Here is a 7,701-nt window from a genome sequence, read left to right as displayed (position 1 = left end):
TATAGCTTACCTTTTTAAAATCAATCTTTCCCAGTCATTAGATTAAGAAGGAATATATCATGGGTAGGTAGTTCCAAATCCCATACAGCCAGGTTGTTGATAGGTCGCAGACATGTTTAGAGGCATTTCGGAAGATAAAAGAGTACAATGACTATTACAGTGTTTTTCATCACCCAGATTAGCCTTATGTTCTATTGACATGTGAGGTCACACGAATCGAAGAGTGGAGAGATCACAGCTCCTCACACAATGTCCAATGTTCCTTAAGTCCTATGCTTTTACCATTAGCAGGATTTCCTCTTAGGATCCAAACCAGTTAACTTCAGTTGTTCAGAAAGTTTAATATACATGGGTTTGAAATCTCTTCAAATGTATAATAATTGCTTTTGCCCCTCATAATCTTATTACTCATTTGTGCATGTATATGTGTGCAGTTGGATATATTTGTTTTTATTGGTGCAGTTTTTTTGGCTCAGTGATCTTTGTTACAAATTCAAACATGATTTTGGCAAAAATATAATAAAAAAACAGTAAGTTCAGATCATTGTCCAGCAAAAGTATGTAATAGGTATTAAAGAACTCAGAGTGATTCTGAAGGTATGACCCTCATGTGACCCTATTGCTCAAACCTGACATGTATTTGAAAACTCAGTGACAAATTTGGACCAATGATTTCTCTTTGGTTACAATTTTAACAATATTTAGGGACTTTGTTATCTGACAAAAATTAAAGATAAATCATGTTTTCTTATTTTAGTAAAAATAATCTAAGTAGGAAAATCTACTTCTATAAAGGAGACTTCTGGAGGTAGGAAAAAAAGGTTTTGCAAGCCCTCATCCTATAAAATGCAGTGTTATATGGCAGAAAGAACTCAGACTTTGGAAGCAGACAAACTGGTTGGCTTGGCCCACTACTTAGCATGTGACCATGAATGAGTTACTAACCTCTTCTGAACAATAATTTTCTAATTTATAAAATAGGTAGGCAACTATTCTTTCTCACACTACATTTTGAGACTTGAACTGAATTGATTTGTAAAGCTCCATATTCTACTAGGCATTCACTAATTAACTCCTGTCTTAGTCCATTAGGGCTGCTACAATAAAAACACCATAAACTGGGTGGCCTATAATCAACAAACATTTATCTCACAGTTCTTGAGGCTGGGAAGTCCAAGATCATGGCACTGGTGGTTCAATACCTGGTGAGATCCTGCTATAAATCTCACGTGGTAGAAGAGGACAGGGAGATTTTTTCAAGACTGTTTTTAGATGGGCATTAATCCCAGTCAGGAGGGCTCTGCCTTCATGATGTAATCACTTCCCAAAGCCCCCACCTCCCAATAACAAAGTCTTTGGGGTTCTGTTTCATTATATAAATTTTAAGAAGACATAAAACATTCAGAACATAGCAGCTCTCACCTTCCCCATACCAAACCAAACTGAAAGTTACTAATTCTTAAATTTGGAGTTCTACAGTCGGCTTGCTCAGAGCTCTTTCTCAAACACCATAAATACATGCCTGGTGGCAGTGATGACGCTTGGAACAATACCACTGGTTGGTTATTGTCTCCCTAGAATTTAGATCATTATTGAGTTAGACTTGAAGAAAGATACAATCTATCCATTACTTCAGAATGTCACTGGACATATTCTCTCCACTGTTGTAGTTTCTGTCATTTTCAAGGTTTAGTTTTGAATTACGGACAGCACTTTTAGCCATAACTTTGAGTCTACCGTTACTACATATTTTCTACTATTAAAGACAACTGCAGGGGCACCTGGGTGGCTCAGTCAGTTATGTGTCTGCCTTCAGCTCAGGTCATGATCCCAGGGTCCTGGGATCAAGTCCTATATCAGGGTCTCTGCTCCGTGGAGAGTCTGCGTCTCCCTCTTCCTGCTGCTCCCCCTGCTTGTGTTTGCTCGCGCTCCTCTCTGTCAAATAAATAAGTAAATCTTTTAAAAAAATCAAAATACTTGCATATGTTTGATATGTAATAACAGCAGTAACTATTACTAATCCAAAAGATCTTTTTAAAACAACAGTTTCTAGGGGTGCCTGGGTGACTCAGTTGGTTAAGCATCTGCCTTGGCTCAGGTTATGATCCCAGGTCCCGGGATTAAGTCCCAAGTCGGGCTCCCCGCTCAGCAGGGAGTCTGCTTCTCCCTCTGTCTGCTGCTCCCCCTGCTTGTGCACGCGCTCTCTCTTTCTATCGAATAAATAAAATATTTTAAAAACCCCACAGTTTCTGAAGGATAAAAACTCTTGAAGAAAGTTTGAGAGATGAATTACTGATGGCAATAGTTCTTTCCTCCTTTTGATCTCAAGGTTCTGTATTTCTTTGTGACTATCTTGATGTGAAGCGCTATCTGGTTAATATTATTTAAGAGGAATAGTATGGAAGCGAGAGCACCACCCACATAATTCTCCTAGAGACACCATTGCCCTGCTTAGACAAGTACAGCAGGGACATATACTCAGTGAGTAGGGATGTTCTGTTCTGTCATCACAGCACTGATGATGGACTGACCCCTACCCACACCCCCAAACCTGAAAGACTGCAGTGCAGACTGGTTCAGGTCAGGCTGGAAATGGTCCTCTGTGGCCTGAAGCTCACAGTATGGCATCAACACTCTAAGAAACTTCTGGTCAGTAAGGTGGACACCTGTCAGTTCTTAGCATGTGCGCATTCTCTCCTGCTATGACATCTGTCCATTTCACCTGCCATCTATTGTGCTAATGTTTTCTATGTTTACTTACTCTTCTTACTCTTTCCTCTTTTTTTGTGTGCTTAACTATTATCTTCCACTAGACAGACACTTTTTGTAGGGCTGATGGGGTTTGATAGGTCTTTGCACATCTCATAATTTATTGTATTTCTGAAAAAATTCAGTTTTGTGATGTACTGAGCAACATTACAAGTGTATTGCTCAGTGTGATCTTTTTAACAAGTCATCAATGAGGTCATAGCAGATAAGCCCCAGTAAGCCAATGTGAGCCAGAGGACATGTTAGATATGATCAGCATTTTTGTAGTCCATTATTATTATTCACTTGCAAAAATCAAATATCAGTTCATATTGCATAAGCAGCAGGGAGTGCTGGAAGAATACCATTGTCCTGTAAATCACGAAGTTCAGTAAAACTTCAGCAAAGGGTAAAATTACATGGCAAAGGCCTAAATTCCCAATGAACCCCACTGACTGTGTAGCTAAGCATTTTATTGCATTTAGTTGGATTTCAAATAGATCCATAAGATCAGAGATGGTTGTTAGCAAGGATATAAAACAACAGTCAACTTTTGGTCCTCTTGCAATCTTTCCCCTATCAGGTTCCCTGCATTTATGCATCTTGTTTCAGTATTTCCTCACTGTGCTATTCCATAATGAATTCTCATTTATCACCGCAACACTTCTGTTCCACCCTACATCATCTTCTCTGGTTAATTAAAATTTCTCTCCTAGTGGTTTTTTTTTTTTTTTTTTCATTTCGTATATAGTTTTAACATAAGGTCATTAACTTCCTTTAATATGCAACATAAAAGAGACATTATCCTACTTAGGGAATCTCTGGAAATCTGTGGATGAAATTCATGGAAGCCTGTCAATCCCTTAAAATTGTGTAAAAATTTTGAGTGAACATGCATATGTGGATTATTCTGGGGGGAGCAGTCGGTCCTTTTATCAGTTTGTCAATGGGTCTGTTACCCCCAGAAAAGTTAAAAACACTGTCTTCGATTTAAGCCTCTCTTCCCAGGAAACCCAGGAATGTTTTCTGAGATAATGATCAAGCCTTTGTTGCTACCCATTCGTAGCTTGAACCATCCTCACGAGGCACAACTTCATCATTTGCTTGATCCACATCAGCATTTAACAGCACCAGCCAAAAGATTATGTGAACAGTTATTACCCACAAGTCACTTCTCTCCATCTCAGAGAAGACAACTAGATCACTACCCTAAGGACCCTGGACCTACTTCCCCTACTTCCCGCAAAAAGAAGTGAAGGATAGTTATTTCCTGGTGAAGCTAAGCAAGAGAAATAGACTATTAGTTCCCACAGAACAGGCCAGGTGTTCATTTTTCAGAGTTATTTCCTTTGTAGTTTTCCCACAAATCATATAAAAGATACTGTTATTAAAGTGTTTTCTTGGGGCGCCTGGGTGGCTCAGTGGGTTAAAAAAAATTAAAAAAAATAAAATGTTTTCTTGTCCCTCGAAAGTGTGTGTGCGTGTGGGTGTGTGTGGGGGTGTGTGTGTTTTCCTCTCTCACTGAAGGGAAGAACTTGATTATTTTAGGTTACCATTTAGATGGCTATTGTATTGTCTCACATGGTGTGTTAATGCAGCATGTCATGATCTTTTCCCTTCTGGTATTACTGTTCCACTTATAAAAGTACTTCTTTTGCCTATCCTGTAACTAATTGTAAAATAGGCAAGAAAATAAAAATCGTGACAGATCTACTTCAGTATCCAATCATCGCTTCACTTTTCTCTTATGTATTAATTGAATTTCTCATATTGCAAACCATATTTTATTTTTAGTGGCATTATTAAAAAACTGAACGGATTTGGTCCTTTGCATAACAAGCTGCATGTGCTTGAAAACCATTTTTAATATCAAACTAAACTGTAAATTCAGTGGAAAAACAAATCTGCCATATCACCACTTCAGTGCTATCGATAGAGTTTGTTGATTGAGTGAATGTCTTACTGTTCAATTCATTTTGTTGTTTTTTTTCCCCCTGTGTTTAGACCTAGTATAAGTCAACCACTTGGATCTCTTTTCTCTATGGTAAATAAATACTACTTAATTTGTAAAAGTATTTTTTTCAGGCATTTACAAACTGTGCCCCAATGTCCCCACATTCCCAAAGAAACATTCTGCACACAATAGATGCTTGCATTGGCAAGAAACCTGTTCCTTCTTGCCGGGTTTGCTCTGCTGGGCTCAAAGTTGAAAAAGTGTAAAGACATTCTTTTACCTTGCAGATGTTGATACTGGAGGATTTTCAACCTTCTTGTATTTGATTTTTTTAAACAAATTTTTTTTTTAGCTTTTAATTTTTTATTTTTTATAAACATATATTTTTATCCCCAGGGGTACAGGTCTGTGAATCACCAGGTTTACACACTTCACAGCACTCACCAAAGCACATACCCTCCCCAATGTCAAATTTTTTGAGGATTTTCTTTATTTGTTTGAGACAGAGAGACAGAGAGAGAATGAGGGGAGGAGGCAGAGGGAGAGAGAGAAGCAGATTCCCTGCTGAGCCAGGAGCCGGAAGTAGGACTTGATCCCAGGACCCTGGGATCATGGCCAAAGCTGAAGGCAGACACTTAACCATCTTAGCCACTGAGGCACCCCTTGTATTTGATTCTGGCTTACATCTCACTCCCTTCGATAATGTATTCATTTTCTTCACAGCCATTTATGAGTATCTGCTGTGAAGAAAATGAATACGGTTAAGTGTCTGCTGTTGATTTTTTGTTTACAGTGCATCTCTTCCATTATATTTTAAAGCTCCATAAGGACAGAGATTATGTTCATATTTTTACTTGATTATACCCAGTATCTTATAGAGTGCCCAGTCACATGGTAGACACTCACTTACTAGTTGTTGAACAAATGAATGAGTACATCGGAAGAGTCTAGAAATGTATGATTACAGCTTGGATCACCCTTCTTTCCTAGCTGGTGGATGTTTGCTTTGAGAACCTGCAGCCTCCAGAAGAACTCAAAGCTGAATATTGGTGGAGACCATTCACAAGCTAAAAACAGGAACTCCAAGTTCACATTGGTTTTCTCCAGTTTGTAATGTCAGAATGATGACTTGTTTGGGGAATCATTGACACCAGTGCTCTGCTCTCCAATTCTAGGCAGCATGGTAAGCACCTGGCTGATTGTAGACCCAACAGACCGTACAGACTTGTTATTTGTTTTCAACCTACTCCATTAGGTTCACAGTTCATGTTGTGACTGTCACATGTTTGTGTTTTAAGGATAAACAATTTTTATATGTGTCTTTGTGCAACTCTTAGTTTGATTTCAGTAGCAAGGAACAGGCCAAAGTAAATGATAGATAATATACAACAAAATCAGAACTGGCATATGAACAGGTTACCAGTGAAAGTAATGCAAATTTGCTCAGCAACAAAAATATTTGCCTCCATAGATTTCACATAGATCTAAGCAAAAAGAAGAGTTTGGTGATTTGGGGAGGAAAATAGGACATTGTGTAAGAGACAAGCTCAGGTCTTCTCCTTTGAGATTCCAGGCAATCAACAGGTTTAATCCCTCAAACAAAAGCAGACAACTTTGGTTAGACTAGGTTGGTGAATTATTGCAGATCTGACTGCTGCGGTTGGCAAGCAATCACCAAGAGTTTTTTCAAAGCTTCTTGTACAAAGGGATAATAGAGCTCTTGGGAACAAATAGATAGAAACCTCTCTAGTATGGCTGAAAAAGATAGTGTAAAAGATAACTAATTTAGAAAGATGATTTTACATATGAGTGCTTTATAGAATCCAAGTTGGTTAGTCAACTGACCAGTTGTTTCAATTTAGCTCTTTGAACCCATGATTGTCCTCATATACTCTAGAAATAAATGTACGCAATTCTTTAAATTTGTAAGTAGAAAATGAGAGTTGGAAATAAGAAATGAGGTTGAGTCATATATAAATTTGTGCTGATAGACTATTTAAAAAACTATTTAAATTCAAGTTAGTTAACGTATATTATAGGATTGGTTTCAGGAGTAGAGTTTGGTGATTTCATCACTTACGTACAACACTCAGTGCCAACCCCAACAAGTGCCCTCTTTAATACTCATCACCCATTCAGCTCATCCCTCCTACCCACATCCCCTCCAACAACCCTCAGTTTGTTCTCTTAACGTAGAGTCTCTTATGGTTTGCCTCCCTCTCTGCTTTGACCTTATTTTATTCTTCCTTCCCTTCCCCTATATTCGTCTGCTCTGTTTCTTAAATTCCACGTAGGAATGAAATCATATGATATTTGTCCTTGACTGAGTTATTTATTTAGCATAGTACCCTTTAGTTCCATCCATGTTGTTGCAAATGACAAGATTTCATTCTTTTTGATGGCTGAGTGATATTCCATTGTATATATATATATATATATACCATATCTTCTTTATCCATTCATCCATCGAGGGACATAGACTCACTCCATATTTTGGCTATTGTTGATAATGCTGCGATAAACATTGGGGTGCATGTTACCCTTTGAATCATATGCTGATAGACCATTACCAAATTCCCTGAGGTACTATCAAAGGTAAACTGATTATGTAGGAATTCAGGGCTTTAGGGAAGTGTAGGAAGAACTTGGATCATTGATACTTGCAATTCTATTCTGAGGCATGCTTTATCTAAATTAGCCTCAGACAGTTAGCTGGCAATTGATCCAAGTTACTTTTCATTTGCCTGTAGATGCTTTCCTTTCTTGGGAAAGAGGCATATTAAACTGCCTATTGTTTGTGTGTATATGTGTATGTATATACATGTATATACATATACACACATACATATGCATATATACATACATACATATATATTTACTGAGTGTCTACTAGGTCTCTGGCACTGTTCTGGGTGTGGGAAAACACAAGTGAACTAAATGGGAAAAGGGAAACATCTCTCATGAGGTTTACATTCTAATGAAGGAGGCAAACAATCATA

General features: G+C 38.0%; 1 long non-coding RNA gene across 1 annotated transcript in view; it reads left to right on the top strand.

Annotated features, from left to right (window-relative positions):
* LOC131833875 (uncharacterized) overlaps nt 1–7,701 on the top strand; it is a 45,755-nt gene that overhangs the window by 34,009 nt on the left and 4,045 nt on the right. The window contains exon 2 of the long non-coding RNA XR_009354675.1: nt 5,693–5,885. This is a non-coding gene — a long non-coding RNA (uncharacterized LOC131833875). The remainder of the gene's footprint in view (nt 1–5,692; nt 5,886–7,701) is intronic.

Source organism: Mustela lutreola, chromosome 6, assembly GCF_030435805.1.
Source record: "Mustela lutreola isolate mMusLut2 chromosome 6, mMusLut2.pri, whole genome shotgun sequence".
NCBI lineage: Eukaryota > Metazoa > Chordata > Mammalia > Carnivora > Mustelidae > Mustela > Mustela lutreola.
This window is presented reverse-complemented; position numbering and strand designations above follow the sequence as displayed.